This window comes from Pteropus medius, unplaced genomic scaffold, assembly GCF_902729225.1.
Source record: "Pteropus medius unplaced genomic scaffold, Ma_sr-lr_union100, whole genome shotgun sequence".
Taxonomy (NCBI): domain Eukaryota; kingdom Metazoa; phylum Chordata; class Mammalia; order Chiroptera; family Pteropodidae; genus Pteropus; species Pteropus medius.
The window spans coordinates 42553512-42570851 of NW_024354875.1; the positions used below are offsets into that span (position 1 = coordinate 42553512).

Here is a 17340-nt window from a genome sequence, read left to right on the forward strand (position 1 = left end):
ATATTCCTTTCTGATTGGAAGGGGGTGAATCTCATTGAGGGATAGATTTTATGTATACGTGAATTTCCTTTTGAAGTTACTGAGATTTCAGGGGTGGGAATGGAGGAGTAGATGGCCAAATACCTTGAGTAGGGGGTTAAAAACATTAACCATTTTTTTAATAAATAATAAATTCACTGAATTTTAAATTATTAATATTTATTAGTCGCCTCAATTCAAGGTTCATGATATGTTGGACCAAGATAGCTTTTTTGTTCTAAAATGTTTTTAAAGTCTAAGTAGACTTAGAGGAGGTAACAAAGGCTAACACAAAATTAGAGACTATTATAATTATATGAAGGATATACTTACAGGCTCAAGGATTTAAAAATGGATATAACAGTTTGTTGCAGATCTAGCTGGTTATAAGACTCAGAGCTGCAGCCTCCTATCCTTTAATGCAGTATGCCAAATATCAGTCAGTTTACAATGGGACCGGATGCACACAGCTCAGAGCAGTGGTTCTCAAACTATCCCCCTCAGAACCTCTTGGACAGCTTGTTAGAACACAGGTTACTGGGCCCCACCCCTAGAATTTCCCATTCTGTAGATCAGGGGTGGGGCCCAAGAATTTGCATTTCTGAGTCCTCAGCTCCCACTCCTGGATCATACTTTAAGGAACACTGGGTCAAAGGAGATAATTATCGCAGTTCTATAGGGAAAAAAATATGTGTGTGTGTGTTGTGTGTGTGTGTGTGTGTGACTTCTGATAACTTTGACATTGTTTAACTGGGCATTCTTTACCTGGGAATCTAAAACCCAGACTTCATAGATATCCAACATAATCATGCTAAAAACAAGAAAACCACAACCATTTACAATCAAAGGTGCCTTTAAAAACTCAGGTTTCCAGTCTAACTGAATTATACTTAGTAGCCTTGTGAATATGAACCTGTCTGAGGTATATTTCCTTATTTATAAAGTAATACTCTGTTTTTCCCACTCCTTGAATTTCTCTGAGATAAAATTTGTAAAAGTGCTCTATAAACTGTAAATCATTCTGTAATAGCTGGTCATCACCACCTGACTTATTCTGCTTCCCCTACCATAACAAAATACCATAAGCTGAAGCTTAAACATCATTTACTTCTCACAGTTCTGGAGGCTAGAAGTCAAAGATCAAGGTGTTGGAATGGTTGTTTCTGGTGCAGACTCTCTTCCTGGCTTGTAGATGGGGCTGCCTGCCATCTATACCCTCACATGGCAGAAAGAGAGAGTTCTGGTGTTTTTTCTCTTTTCATTAGTGCCCGATCCTGCAGTCTCATTTAACCTTTATCATCTCCTCACAGGCCCCATTTCCAAAGTCATATTGGGGATTAGGGCTTCAATATATGAATTTGGTGGGGGACACAAACATTCATTCCATAACACTACCCCACAACTCCAGTTTAGCAAACAGAAACATTGAGATCTAGAAAGATGAATCACATACCCTGAGTCCCTAGTTAGGTGTAGAGAGAGCACTGGAAGCCAGCCCAGCCTCTTGATGTCCAGTCCAGTACTCTTTCTATGACTCCACATCTCTTCACTACAGTTGCCCATTACTGGTCATCCCACATGTGTGTCTTAAGAAGCTATTTTGGTTCAGTGCTCTAATTATATAAAATAACCACCTACTAGAAATTATCATAAGTGGCCAATACTTATTTATTGAATCCTCATAGTGATGCCCTTTTCCACAAACACTTCTTAACTGTTTCCTTTGCTCTTAACTCCCATAGCTTTGCCAACAAAAAAAAATGCCCTTCATAGCAAATGTATACAAAATGAGAGTTCAAAGGTGGTTGTTGACATCTGTTCGCTTTCCCTTCCCTACACGGCCCCCTCTACTAAGCATGAGAAACATTCTTGGAGAGAGACAACTCATATTTTTCTTAGCCCAGAACCTTTCTGAGAGTGTCCTTCTACATCTGTAAGCAAAACCTATGCAGAAAGCAATGGAAATTGGAATTTCTGTGATCTTTCTCTGAAGAAAAAGAAGATACCAAGTCTAGCCACCCCTTTGTGTTTCCAATAGCATGTAAGCATTTGAGTAGGATTGTAATTCTGTCCTGGTGGTCCTCGTGGGAATGAATCCTAAAGAGGAAAATACAGGCCAATGTGAAATAAAAATGGAAGAATGAGAAAAATAGATACCCAGCTTCCTTCTGGTGCTAACAGAGAGTGTGATCATATCACCATCTAAGCATCTGACCCAAATCTCAGACTCATAAGTAGTAAAAAGTATGAGAGTGATATTTGTCACTGCCTTGTTGTACTCAGCACCATCTGGGCAGTGCTTTCTTTGTCATATTAATGTGATGACTTACTTTAAATATAATTCAGATCCCATTTACCTCTGAGGAGACTTATAAAGCAAGAGACCTTGTCTTGGTGTCATGTGTAATGCTCTCCCTTAGTACTTTCTTGGACGTATGTATTTAGTCACCAAAAACAGACACCTGAGAAGAGACAACCTGAAGATTCTGAAGCAGGAAACTCTGAGACTCTGACAAGACAAGACACCTTATGCAATTGTTGACCTGATTACACTCACAGCAGACATAGGCTCATTAGTGTTTTCCTCAGGAAAGATTGATAGATGACAAAGGATTCAATGAAAATAAGCCTTATTTATTTGTGATGAGAGACTGAAGCTATTCAAATTTGTTATCTGTCTGAAATCAGCATTAGAGTACACAAAGAATCACTACTATAGTCCAATCAATGCCATTTTGTCTGAAAAGCTACTTATCATCAATAAATATTGTATAAGAAAGGTGGAAAGTTTTCCACTAGGTTAAATTGAAAAATTGCTGGAATAAAAGCATGATCACCTTGTATTTTATTCCTAAATATTCCCAAGTAATATAAAAATAATTCTGAGTTACTCATAATGTGTGGGGTGGGGGCGGTGAAATTCACAGTAATACAAAGTATCTTACTTTACATTTTCCTTGTAAACTCGCAATGGTGAGTTTATTTTTTAACTTCATGCACTCCAATTTAGTATACCGATTCCCCTAAGCATCACCTGACTCTAGGAAAAACAGAAAGGACAGGTCTAATATCTCAATTTTAGAGTCTTCTAACAGGTTACTGAGGTCTGAAGGTAGAAGGCCAGAAAATGTAGAGGGTCAGTCATAGAATGAAACAGAAACAGTTTGCAAGACTGCAAGACAAAGCTGAATAGGAGGCCATCGTCCTAATTTCTAGTCTCAGCTTTGCCACTTACTATGCAGAAGGCCTTGGAGTGAGCAATTTAGGTTCTCTGAACGTCATAATCTGTGAAATGGAATACTACCATTCTGGCTCAGATGGCCGTTGTGAGGTTCAAATGTAGATGGCCCTCTGGATTGCCTGTGTCCAGCTTAGCCTCCTTCGTTCAGAACCAAGACTAGAATTCAGGGCCACCTCTGTTTTGTCTTACGCTCTTTCCACCAGCAGCTCAAGCTTCCCGAATGATGAGTTGGAAACAGTTGTTGCATCTTGACATTTTCACTTTGCTTATTTTATCTGCTTTACTATTAAGCATTCTGCTTGCCTTCTGTAGGATACTGTCAGATACTCTAGTGCATTTTCAGGGGTGCCGGCTCCTCTGCCACTGCACGTGCTTGGTATTATAACAAAGAAGTTACAGAGTTGTTAAGATCAGGACCTTCACAGTCATGAATCTGAATGAAATCAGGCTATGGCCACGTAGTAGCTCTATTACCTTAGAAAAATTAACCAGTGTCTTTGAGCCTCAGGCTGCTCTACTATAAAATAAGGAAAATGTTCTCTACCTCATAAAGTAGTTGAGAGAATTAAATAAGTTCCTATATATAAATGCTTTGCAACGTGAATGACATGTAGTAAGTGCTTTATAAATGGCAGGTTCTGGTGTGGGGCGGGGGGATGGTTTATTTATTAGCTGTAGAATCCCCTTCGATCAACTAGGTACAGAAAAGAGGAGAATAGACTATATGTAAGAAAAATGGGGAGTGAGAGGGACAGTAGCTAATGTCACAAGCTAACCCCAATAGAGGGAGTCAGGACCTGCCAGCTCTACTTCATTATTATCTTTTTGGAAATGGGCTCACCACATACACTAATTATTTAAGAGAAAGGATTAATCTGCTGATTTTTAAATGTTTGAAATCAATTTAGAATTTTTATAACAATATGTACTCAAACAAAACAGTATGGGTCTGTATACAACCCTGGAGCTCCAGTTTGTGACCAGTTATACTCATGAAATTCTAAGATCAAAATAGAGCAGGATGTTGACGTGGCCTAGGCAGGCCTCTGCTCTCCCTTTGTTTCTCTTTTGCTTTACACCCACTCCTTGAAAACTAACCTAGTTATCAATCTAACCTTAAGACCCCCCAGGAAGTTCAAGGACCTCAAAAGGGAACCAGTTACAAATGATGCGAAAAATCCTCATTTGATAAAGTGAGTAGAGCAGATATTTACAAGCAAAAGGTATTGCTGATATTTCCTCATATTCAGGACTTTACCACTGTTTCTTCTTGTCAATTTAGCATCTCTGAGTAAACAAGTTACCAGCACTGTTGAGTAGCAAGCATCCAGCTTTCCTCTACCAATCCATCTTCTCCAATTTTCTAAACAGGAATGCAATTCACAGGGCTCAGCTAAAAACTATAATCACCAAGAGAGACCTTGAGTTACCACCTCAAGTTCAACAAATACCTGAAATGCCATTCTATATCTTTATTTTAAGTTTTTATTGTGCAGCCTATGTTCGTTACATGTGGTGTAAAAGAAAAAAAAAAAAGGTGCTTTCGAGTTGGAAAAATATATAGACGTTAAGTAATCTTTAAATAGCTTTTTTTTCTTTTTAATTTATGGGGGAAAGTTCTGACGGTATGTTTAGTCTGAGAAAATAAATGCAAAATTGAAATGACATGAGCTGACATGCTGAGAGTAAAAATGGTGTGATATATGAAAATAACAGTCAGAGACAATAATACTTAAAAGTGGACTCAGCTATTTGGAAAACAACCTGAAAAGAAGCCCATTCAACCTTTCACTGTGGAAAGTTCATCGTGCTTTTACTGGTGTTTTTTGTTTGTTTGTTGGTCATGTTTTTGTTGTTGTTTTAAGTAGGTTCATCTGGTCAATATAAAACTATAGACATTAGCGTTGAAAGGAACTTCAGACGATCATCTAATCCAGAGGTTTTTAAACTGTGCTCTGTGGAACCCATTCCCAGACCTTCTGAGTGGAGGGGGGTGATCTTTGTATGTGGTGCCACACTTTAGAGAGCAAGTCAGCCCCTAGGGGTTCAGATAAGCTTTGTTTGATTAAATGGTGTTGCTGCTAAATTTAATTATATTGATTCTAATTCAGTCAAAACAAGTTAAGTGAGTTTCAGAATAGGGATGTAGCTTGACGGTGTCACTAAGTTATTTACGTCAAAGGAAATATTAGAACTTGGGTCTGCAGTCTCTAGTCTTGGGTTCATTCATCTACCCCTATAACTGCATTCCTAAATAAGCTTTCTCCCAAACTCCCTCATGTTGATAAAGCTAAACATACCAGTCAAGCCAGAAAAAAATCGCTTGAGAGAAGTGTGTATTTCAAGTGTGCAGCTAAATCTGTTATATTTGTCTGATAGATTTTTATGAAAGGCTGTTTATATGAGATGCTGCCTAATTCTTCATAAAGAGATTCTCACAAACTTTGTGACAACTTCCCAGTATGTATCAGGGTACAGATATTAATTATTTTAAAAGTGAAATTTGAATCTCCTAAAACATGCCTAATGAAATTAGAAAAGTGTTTCCTCCACACTGAAGCTGATGGTTTTTCTCCAACTATATCATCTCCCCTTAAGTTGGCTGTGGGGATTATAAACCATGTCCACAGTTCAGCACCATCTATTTGGAAGTGAGCTGCCAGCAGTTTTGTCTAATGAACCCTGCAAGTGAACCCACCGATTAGTGATTGGATCAGTGTCTATTGTCACAATGGGCTTCAAACCAGTTGTGGGTAGCAATATTTATACTGAAATTATTTATGTTACAAACTCAGAATCTGATAAATAAAAATGACAAGGGAACAGATGGACCATACAAAAAAAAAATTTCCATATTATAATAGTTAAACAGCAGAGAGAGTTTAGAGAGTAATTTCCCTTCCTTCTCCAACTTTGGACCTAGATGCCCGTGTCCTGTCATTGCCCTCACCTTGTTATTTCTGTGGTTGTGCTTTTATTTCTCTCCCATCCAGACTTTTTCTTTCTACTCAGCCCACTCTGATCCCTTCCTCTGGAATGTATCTCTTATTCTGACACTGCATATATAAGATTTGACATAAATGCAGTTCTTGCAAACCTGCCTTTTGTAATGCTCCATTGCTTCCTTCCCTTTCTCCAAAACAGCTCTATAATTCTGTCATTTCCATGTTTAGTCATTAATTTTTCACATGGCCTACCCCCAATCAGAGTACCACTTCCTTCCCATCTCGTGATCTAGGTAAAATAAATGCACACATGAATGATCATTCAATACAATTGTTATTTATTCCTCATCATAGTATTTTTGGGCCAAATGATCTCATTCTTGAAATATATGAATAAGTGACTTATTAAAGAAATGGTGAGACAATGTACCATCTCGGCTTTGTGCTGGATGTTCTGAATAGGAAAAAAACATCCATTCATCACTTTTTTTCTAACAAAATTATCTCATTTGTATAATTCGTGAATGATTAATGAATTCTTATTGTAGAAAAACACTAAACATGGAAATAGTTTCCTTCCAATCAAAGTGTCCAGTTATCACTTCTCTACTCTTAGCTTCTATCATTAAACTTTAAATGTGCCCCTGAAATTGCTGCACTAATATTTGTGACCTATGGAAGTTATTTCTGAAAAAAAAGAGTGATGGTGCATCAGTTGATGGATTTTTTTAAATGAAATTGTTTAGTACAGGATAAAATAAATTGATGCTCACAAACAGGCTTAGTTATTCTTAAATTTTTAAACTAAAGGTATAAAACCTTGAAAACAGCAAAAAAAAATAGGAAGCAATATGTTTTTCACTAAATGAATGAGCAATCTTACCTTTTCATCCAAACTTCAAGGCACTCGATTTAAAATCATGCCCTGTGGGTTTATGAACCACAGTAGTCATATAAGACATGCCCCATGGACCCCATCACTGCTTGGCCTAGTGCCAGCCCACAGGTAATAGGCACCCAAGATAAGGAGAGAACTGATGCTTCTCACTATCTCCCAAATAAAATGCAAACGCCTCAGTTGAGCTTCCAGGCCATGCATGGTCTAGCGCCTGATACCCTGTTATCCTAATCCAGTGCCACCTCGGCTCCATGCCTCATTAATACTGAACAACTTGAAGCACTTTCTGTTAAGGGAATAGATTACTCTGCTGTGAAAATGTCACTCTGATAGCTGCCCTAGAATGCCTGACCTTTCTTCTCAGGATGCAGTCCCTGCTGAACTGTTCGGTAAAGCTAGTTCATCCCAAGTTGTTGGTAGAAAAAGTAATGTAAAAATCGATACTCTACCACCTCTTCAAACTTTCACCAGACACTACTCTGCCTCTCCAAGCTCCTCATGCTTCTTGCATCCTCCCAAAAGCAGCACTCCAGCTTTCCTCCACGATCCTTTCCTGCTAGTGCTTGAGGACTGTAAGTCACCCTTGGGGTTCCTTCACCTTGATTATTATACCATGAGTATGAGTGCACAAAATCCTCCTCAGAAACTGTGAATAAAATAAAAAGTATCGCCTATGCTCCCAATGAAGGACTCTTCATTTTGCATACTCTCTCATTTTTGCATAGTCATCAGCATAATTTTAAATTTTTGCAGAGTTGCAGTCAGTATGCACTTAATTTTATATCTGCTTCTTTATGTAACATTATGCCAGACTTCTTTTCCACATTGTTATTTTGTTTTTATAAATGTCATTTTAATGACCATTTTTTTATTAAATCAGAGCGATCCTTGGGCATTTTTTTCCACAACTTTCCCTGGCTTGTTCAGTGACCATCCAAATCTTTCCCTTCTTCTTTCAGGATACAAGTTATCAGATTAAAAAGGAAAGAAAGGGATTGCAAGAAAACTGTGTACATTATTATGATTAGACATATATGAATTTACTATGAATCATGCATGATTTTTATGGGAATTTACACAGTGTCATCTTTTCATATCCCTGCTGCACCTTTAAATATTACCGCAGATGCCACCACGTGTGTGTTGCACTGCTCTCATAAAACCTCAGGTTTAAATCACTTTCTACATGGCAGTTTTATGGGATTCTGCTTCCTGAGGCTGACCATAGCCAAATCGCAAACACAGATTTGCATCAATTTGGTTTGCATGAATTTTTAAGTTTGCTGAGAAGGGAAGTTGACTATATATTATTAGAGCCATGAATAACTTGAGATATAATTTACTTTGGTACAAAATGCATTGAGGACACAGAGGCATGGACCCGCTGGGATATTCAGATGCCAAAAAGATATATAGACTTAAAGACTCATCTTGAATTCTAAGAAACTTAATATAGAGGGTGTACCACTAATTGGGTTATAGAATTAATTCATATGACCTCTTCATATTGAAAGGCAATGATAAAAAGAAATAATTGTGAATACATTTTAGAATATAGTCTTTGGAAGCATTCTAGATTTTTAAATTTTTGCTAGTGTTCCAAAATGTAAAACTCTTACATTAATAAAGATCCAAAACGTTCAGGAAGTTATTAAGTCCATTAGCAGAGCTAAAATACAAGTGAGAATGCTGAGATTCAAGCTCCTGTCTCTGCCAAGGACTTTCTGTTTGAACTTGAACAAATGTTTAAGCCTTGACTTCCCTATCAGCAAAGGGATAATATTTTACCTAACTCTATCTCACAAGAATTCTGGAAGAATTTCACAAAGAAAATTAAAAACAAAAAACAAACAAACAAAAAAACCTTCTGAGCCATTTACAAGGATTATTTCCTGTGAATAAATCCAAAATGGTATCATCTGTAAGAAAGCCACTCACTAATGTCCTGGGGTTATGAATCAACCTCTTGGGTTAAAGAGCAATTTAAAAATGAAATCTCTTGTAGAAAAATGAATACGACCACAATTATTACTTTTAAGTCAGTAATACATGGGGAGGGAGGCAAAGTGTGATTTAATTTTATGAATTTACAAGTGATAGAATTACATTGCATTTCTTTTTAATGATTCTTTTAAATTTTTTCTCTAATCATAATGAGAGAAGTAGATACGTTTTTATTTTTGTTTTCAACTGTCTTTAAAAGATTACATTATAAATAGATACTTTTAAAGAAATAACTTTTTTTTTTCATTATTAATGATTCTATTTTTTTTTAAATGAACTAATTTTTTTTTCCTGGAAAAACAAAACTTATGCTGAGGCTTCTAAACTTTATTTTGTAGTAGATAAATTACATATTCCAAGTAAAAACAGCATATCTAATATCTGTCCCCCAAGACTAAAACAAGACCACCCAGGTGAATATTAATACCTGAGCCTTCTTTAAAAAAAAAAAAAATTAATGCCTGTAGAATCTATAATCAGTCTTTAGCAGAAAAGTCGCATAACATCTCTCAAAACACAAAGAAACCAAATTAGCTTCAGCAAGATGCCAAAGAAAAGGAGAACTCCTGTCACAAAGTAAGTTGACATTTAGAACCTCTCTGTATCACTTAGAAGGGAATTAGGCCCTCCATCAATAAGCTGTCTTCTGAACAATTATTCAGGGTACACCAGTGCAAAAGGTTAGCAACCGTAAATGAGTTCGTATTATTCTTCCTTATTTAGAAATCTGCTTCTGACATTACAAGGGAGGCCCCCAGTCAGCTCCTCAGAACTTCCAGCCTATCAGGAAAGAAAACTTATTAAAACAAAAACATATATCAGGTTTAAAGTTCACGGCGAGGCCAGATTTTGGGACAGGGGAATGGAGGGTGCAGAGAAATTTAGGCAAATCAGCTTGTGCAAAGGTCATTTTAAACACACGCATAAGCACTGTAGATGAGGTTGATGGAGTTGGGTGGATCGAACTTTAAACTTCAACTGTCCAATTTAGTTGCATTATAGGCAAGAGTGAGAGAGAGGTAGAATAAAGGGAATTAACATTGTTGAGCACCTACTATGTGCCAGACAATTTGAGAGCTATTATTATTATTATGCCAGTTTTTCAGAATGGGAAAAACAAAACAAGACTAAGGGTTGAGAAACCTGAAAAGAGTCGCATAACTAATAAAGCAGCAAAGATGGAATTGAAATAAACTCTGCCTCCGAAGCCCATGCTCTTCCTACCAACTGCCTTCCCACAAGCTGTCAAGAAAATTAAACTGCACTGCATTTTGTTTGATTTAAAGATACAGTCATTAGTTACTGTATATTGCCTAGTTCCCATGGGAGTTTTAAAAAAGGGCCTTCTATTGGAGAAAGAAAAAAGTCATAGATAGCAAAGCAAAGCCCCTGCTGTTCACCTGCTGTGGAATTACCAGTCTCCTCCTGGAGATTCTTTGATTGAAACTGAGTGCAGAAGAATCAAAGTGGGCAGGCAAAGGGGTCTCTTGAAACACAAGAAATAAATAAAAATGAAGAATATAGTGTCCTGTTTCCTAGTTTGCACACAGCTATGTCCATATTTTACTCATAATTGGCCTAAAGACAAATTGTACTGGAAAAATGGCTCATTTCATCAGGTTTTTCTTCTATTCTGAGCCCCAAGTATCCTATATTCATGGCAGATTTTTTTTCCACTGCAAGTTAATTCCTGAGCTTGTTCTTATAGAACTTAATTAGTAAAGCTATCCAAGGCAGGTGCAAAACACACAAAAAAATCTCTTCGGAACTTAAGAAGCAGCAGAGTTTCCCAGTAGCCAGATAAAATCACCCCTTACATCCCTTCTGGGATTTATAGAATTAACAATGTTGGGAAATACAAGAGTTAAAAATTTTCATAATTTTTCCAGAAGACTAAAATAGATAAAGGGAGTTACCCAAGCGAAATATTTCACCTTTAGGGATATTTTGAGTCCCTTGCTCACTTCTAGCTCCATTAGTCGCCAAACATTTGCTTTCTCACTGTGTTCATGTCAGTTGACCGTGGATTCCCTTTCCAGCTCTTCCACTTCCCTCGTGATTTACTGCATGTTGGCCTTTGAGTCTCTTCCACAGAGGGGCTCTTTGCTCCTTTAATTTTGGCAGAATAGATTTCCTAACATCATTCCACCATTTTCATCCTGAGTCACGGGGAGGCCCTCAGAGCTCAGTCTCTCCATTACTGAAGATGGGTCATTTAGAGGCATTTCTTACAGCACCGTGGAAGCCAACGAAACCAGATGAAATCTTTTAATGTTAAATAGATCAAGAATTTTTATTAAACGATGCAAACATCTTTGATTACATCTGCATACAAATAAATTGAATGGCATTAGCAACAGAATCTTTAAATAAAAATAACTGTACATAGCTTATTTAAGCCACTTTGTTTCACTACTTTTAATTTCATCATCATCATCATCATCATCATCGTCGTCGTCGTCGTCATTGTCACCATCATCATCAAAAATTGTTGAACACCCGCTATGGACCATGTGGCATAAACATTATTCCTGTCTTCAGAAATATATGCTCTCTATATGTTTACAAAATTAATGCCTAAACAAAGTGGCTTTTAAAGGGCAGTAGTTTATTTCTCTCTCACTTAAAAGAAGTCTGGAGTTACACTATATAGGGCTGGTACAGGAGCTCTCCAAAGTCATCAGGGATGCAGGCTTCTTCCATCTCTCTGCTCTGCTATACTTTGTAAGAGGCCCTACTCCTCTTATTCCAAAATGGCTGCTGAATTCCCATACTTTATCTCTGAGTTCCAGGAAGCAGGAAAAGAGAAAGGTGGAGAGAAAATGATAAGGGAACATCTCCTCCTCCTTTTTTTCTTAAATCTCCTCTTCCTTTTCTTTTATCCACCTCTCCTTTTGAGGAGACTTCCCAGAAGTTCCATAGATTTTTGTTGTTGTTTTTGTTTTTTTGCTTATATATAATTGCCCACCATTTAGTCATATGGTCATCAGCTGGCTACTGAAGAGGAGTAGCTGCTATGAAATATAGAGTCATTTATTCTGCATGGTAATATGTTCACCTAAAAAGCATGTTACTGAGGAATAAATATATTGGGGTAGAAAACTAGCTATTTCAGCCTTAATTGTCATTCTTAAAATTGTCAAATATAAATTACACCTCTGAAATCAATGGCAAAAGATAATAAGCATACATCACACATTTTTCAGATTTCTCATAACAATTTTATCTTACAAAATCACAAAGCCTAATATTGTTTAATTAAGGTATATAGGGGAACAGGAAGAATTGTTTTTAAGGACTATGCAAAGTATCTGTAATATCATCTTCCACATTTAGCAGTGCAAAAGGGAATAGATTCATGCATATTCTAAAATAAGAAGAGGCCAACAGTACTTGGATCTTGTGGGATTAATAATTTTTGTGCAGTGTGATACCCTTTGACATTGAGCCTCACACATATGCCTCCAACACCCATTTTTGCTCAAGCCCGTTCTTCCTGTTTCCCTGTTTCAGAATGCTCATAAATTTCGTCTCAGCCTTTCCTCATTCATCACTCACTTGTCAGGAGTTCTTTAATCTCCCCTGCACTAATATTTCACTTGTTTTGACCCTGAGGGACATACAGTGTCAGTGAGCACCATGTTGTCACGATCTTTCTTTTGTTTCCTACATATTTTAGTGTGTATTTTCAACTAGATTCTCAGTGCCTCAACAACTAAGTCCAGTCTTTACTCCTGCATTAGCCCCAGTAGCACTCACAGGAGTGTGGTGTATGTAACAGGCCCTCAGTACATGCTATTAGAGCAAGTAAAAGATGTGAGAAGTAGGAAAGAGGGATTATTTTTAAAAGGCTGCCCTAATTGTCCAGCAAGTTTGACTATGAGGCATGCTGAGAACCTAGCACCACAGGGCAGTGGGAAGGGAACTAAAGCTAACCTGACCATAAAGAAGCTAGGCAGAGCAATGTAACTGTCATTAATGGAGAAAGTTCAGATGGCAATAAGATTTCAGGCAGTGCTCTGTGCTTCAGCCAGTTTCACAATACCAAGGAATCCATCTATTTACAGCAGCCCCTCAGCAAAGGCTGATGATTCAAGAAAAGAGACTGACAAATGGTAGATGAGGTGTCAGGGTCTCAACTAAGATAAGGACAGGGTCCCAGAGCAACTGAAGGTAAAACCTAGTTGTACAACATTGCCAGCCCTTATGAGGCTTTATTCATCTTTATGTTCTCAGCACCTACCACTCTCCTACTCATAGCAGGTTTTTAATAAATACTCGTCCCTCTAGATCCCTTGCCCAAGACCCAAAGACTACTCTGACTCCATCTGCTGGTGGAATGAAACCACCAATCTGGCCTACCTTTGAGGACTGGATATCTCACCTCGCATGAGGAAGGTAGCACGTGAGAGTGGGGCAGAAGGCTTCCTGTCCCCATTCGGGTTCTTTATCTGTGCTTGAGAATAAGACATGATAGATACTTCACACTGTGGACAGTAGTCCAGCTTTAACACAGGCCATTTTGTGTGCAGTTCTACCAGATGCATTATATAAAAGTAGAGACTTCATGGCATCTAAAGTTTAAAAATAGCAATTGGTTGACCTTTCATTTTTTAAAAAAGGGAGACAGTTTTGAAAAGGGAAATGATTCCCATATTATAGAATACCTACAACTTTAAAATCATGCTGACAGCATTTATACTGACATGAAAAAAAATGCTTACAACATATTAAGCAAAACACGAAGGCAACACAAAAATTTGGAAAGATCCAACTGTGTTAAAACATGCTTAGCAAAAAACGACTCTAAGGAAACATTCTAAAATATTAACAGTAATTATCTCTAGAGGCTGGAATAGTAAGTGATTTTTAAACTACTTTTTTGTTCTTTTCAGCTCTGTATTTTGATATTAATTATTCCAAAAAACAATTTTTAAGAATAAAGTGCTATAAGACTGACTAAAAGTTAACAATGAGGAAGACCTATACAATTAATCAGACTAGAAATAATGCTGTTGCAAACATTGGCTACAAATGGAGCCATGTGTTTCATCTAAATAGAGGAAACACAATGGAATTAAAACCGGAAAGCTAGTCAGAGGATCTGTTTACTGTGGTGTGGACTTTAATTAAATACCATTAAGGTCTCTTCCCATGAATGTAGATATACTGATCAGTTGTGTTTGAAATCAACATTTGCAACAATGCTCTGAAAAGCTTAGTTGCAAGTTTACTTAACTATATAAAAAGTAAATTTTAACAATGAGCATTAATGAATAGTTTTAGCAGCTTCAGATTAATAAACAAGTCCCGTGCTTCCACAGAAAGAACATCTGAGGTAGGCGGGCATTCCTTTTGTTTATCTGATACTTGGTCTTTTCAGCAGCTGTGGGGCTGCAGGATCAGAGGGAAGTGAAGAAACATAGCCTGCACCTACCCAGTTTTCAAAGTGATAGTATCATTTATAACTTTCCTGAATTGAATCGGTAGCTCCTGCAGGGAAGAAATTTTGCTGAGCTCTAATTCTTTCCTTGGTTCCACACACCTAATTGTATTTCTCCCGTGCTGCGTTTCTATTTGTCTCCTCATTCATCTTCTCTGGTGAGATGACAACTCTGTCAGTACCTATTTCCAAATTCTAATTTTCCCCCCTCAGAATTTCTCAGAACCTTGCTACCAAGTCAAAGAGGAAAGAGAGAAGCTAAGCTGTTTTGGGCTGATGCTTCAGATAACGACCAAACAGAAAGTAAAATCCTACTGGAAGACAATTTGCTAGATAAGGATTGCATCAGGGTTCTGTCTGCCACTCCTTTTGGAAAATTTCATCATTTTATAACTTCAGAAGGTGTCTGTGCCTCAAATACAAAGACCATAATATGAAATTGTGGAATGAACCTCCAGGTCTCTGGCTCTGAAATATAAATCCATGAAATTCATTTATAATTATGGAAAGTCAAAAACATTTTTATTTATTTATGAATGTTAATCTTTTAATTAAGAAAAGGCATCTAATTAATAACAATGTTCTAAATAATAAATCTAATCCCTGTTCTTACCACTCACTTTTTCCCCCCTTTCAAAATAACTTTTTGATTAAAACATTTAAAATATGGCTATTGTAAAAAAATGGAAACCACAGACAGGAAAGAATGCTTTTTATTTCATATGAGTACTATCTTTATATTGTTTCTGCTTCGTTTTGGAGAATCAAGCCATTGTAATATAATAAGCCTTTCAAACAAACCTGGGTTTTAATCCTAACTCTACTACTTTCTAGCTGTGATTATAGATGTTTCTTAACCTCCCTAAAACTCTTTTCTTTAGCTGAAAAATGAGGATAGTCATACCTGCCTCATGCAGTTGGTGTGAGAATTTGAAATAACGTATCCTTGGTGTGTAGTAGATGATCAATAAATGACAACTATAATAATAATTATTATTACTACCTTTTAAGTTTAAGAGTTTAAGTTGAAAAATTTTTTAAGTATTTTCTAATGCTTAAGGACTTCAGTCCTGCTTATAATAGACTATGCCAAGTCTGTGGAACTGAGAAAGGCCGCCACCCAGGTTCTCAGATAAGTGTGGTTTCTCAATGCCTCAGTAAGGAATTTGCCGTACCTGCCCTGCCCATTAGTTTGTGAGAGGCTTCATTCATTTGAAAATCACCCAGATCTCATGTACTGTGAAACCCCACACAGGCAGTGACTGCTCAGTGCGTACCTATGGCTACTGACTTTGGCCCACAGAGTTAATAATAAATACATGTCACATATTGCTCTTTCTGTCAATGCAAAAATCTTTATATGTCCCAGCTCTATTTTACACCATTTAGAGGTGGGCCCTTGGTGTGCAGGAGAGCCCAAGCCGGCAAAAGCTGCCTCCACTAATGGAAGGTCTTTCTGTCACTGCGGTTGTGTGCTGTGTTGGTGGTGCTCAGCAATAGTGTACACTGCACAACCTGAGGACTTTTTCAAAAGATTGGTGCCTGGGTCCTACTCCCAGGGATTCTGCTTTAATTGTCCTGGAGTAGGGCTTAGCTCTGGTTCACCTCACCCCGAGCTTCTGCCTTTCCAGTAGTCATCGAAACCATGTTACTGACTCTGCTCAGAGTAAGAGGCTATGTGTGCTTTGCAGATGGGTTGTTCTGTTTTTTTCTTACATTCTTCTTAGTCTCATCATCACTTCTATTCCAAAATAATGTCTCACCTAACTTCTTCCTCTCTAATATTTTTTTTTGCTTCAGTCTCCATATTTGACCTGTAAACAAGAAATTTCAATGATGAGACAAGGGCTGTTATGCAGTAAATTTGTATTTCCCAAGTCCTTGCCCTGTGCCCAGCAGTGCTCTAGGCACTCGATTTCATTTCTTCTTCACAGCACTCTTGGAAGGCATGTGGGAGCAGCCCATCTACCCCTGAGGAAACTGACTCGCGGATGCTAGTTTGCTTACTCTGTATTATACACCAGCAAGAGCCTAAATTCAAATTCTGTTCAGTCAGATTTCAAAACGCTTCCTCTTTATGCTCACCATGGGTCACGAAATTAGAGGTAGGGAAAGAGGGGAGATCACAGAAAAGAGTGAAATTTGGTGTCAGGCAGTAGGGAGAGGTAAGGAGTGTGGCAAACTAGAGAATGAATATCCCAACAAGAATATTTGAATGCAAAACTCTTCAACACTGCAGGTCAACATGATACATCTAGGTATACACTGAATCTGGCCACTGGCCTATTAAGGTTTTTTTCTTTTCCAACTTTGAGAAATATCACAGTCATGCAATTTCTCTCTGCAACCACACAGAGGAAACAGAGAATATCCTGTGTGACCTTGAGTAGGATAACCGAGGCTAATGAGTGGGAGTAAAAGGAGAGGATTCTGCTCTGGTGTTTGACAGACCTTCCTATCAGAGGAGCCCCGTGGAGGAACAAGGTGCCCTGCAGCACCAAGCTCTGCACAAGGACAGGGCTTGGAGCTGAGAAAACACCCAGCACTCCTACGGAAAGATTTCTTCCCCTGCACAGAAGGTACAGTTCTCCTAAAGATTTCCTGAGCCGCTAGTGTATGCCATGCAGTGTGCTGGACATATCTGAGCCGTCAAAATGCAGAACTCTGTGGAGGCTGCAGCCGGCTAGCCCGGCATCATGAGAAGACGTTTATATACATTATTTCTTTAATCTTTGTTACAACCTTGAGAGGTAACTGCCATTTACCCCAGTTAAAAGATGCGGATATTGAG

The 17340-nt window shown here is 37.8% G+C and overlaps 1 protein-coding gene across 6 annotated transcripts in view; it reads left to right on the forward strand.

Annotated features, from left to right (window-relative positions):
- Positions 1–17340, forward strand: part of PEX5L (peroxisomal biogenesis factor 5 like) — a 203225-nt gene that overhangs the window by 55156 nt on the left and 130729 nt on the right. The gene's annotated exons all lie outside the window — the stretch shown is intronic.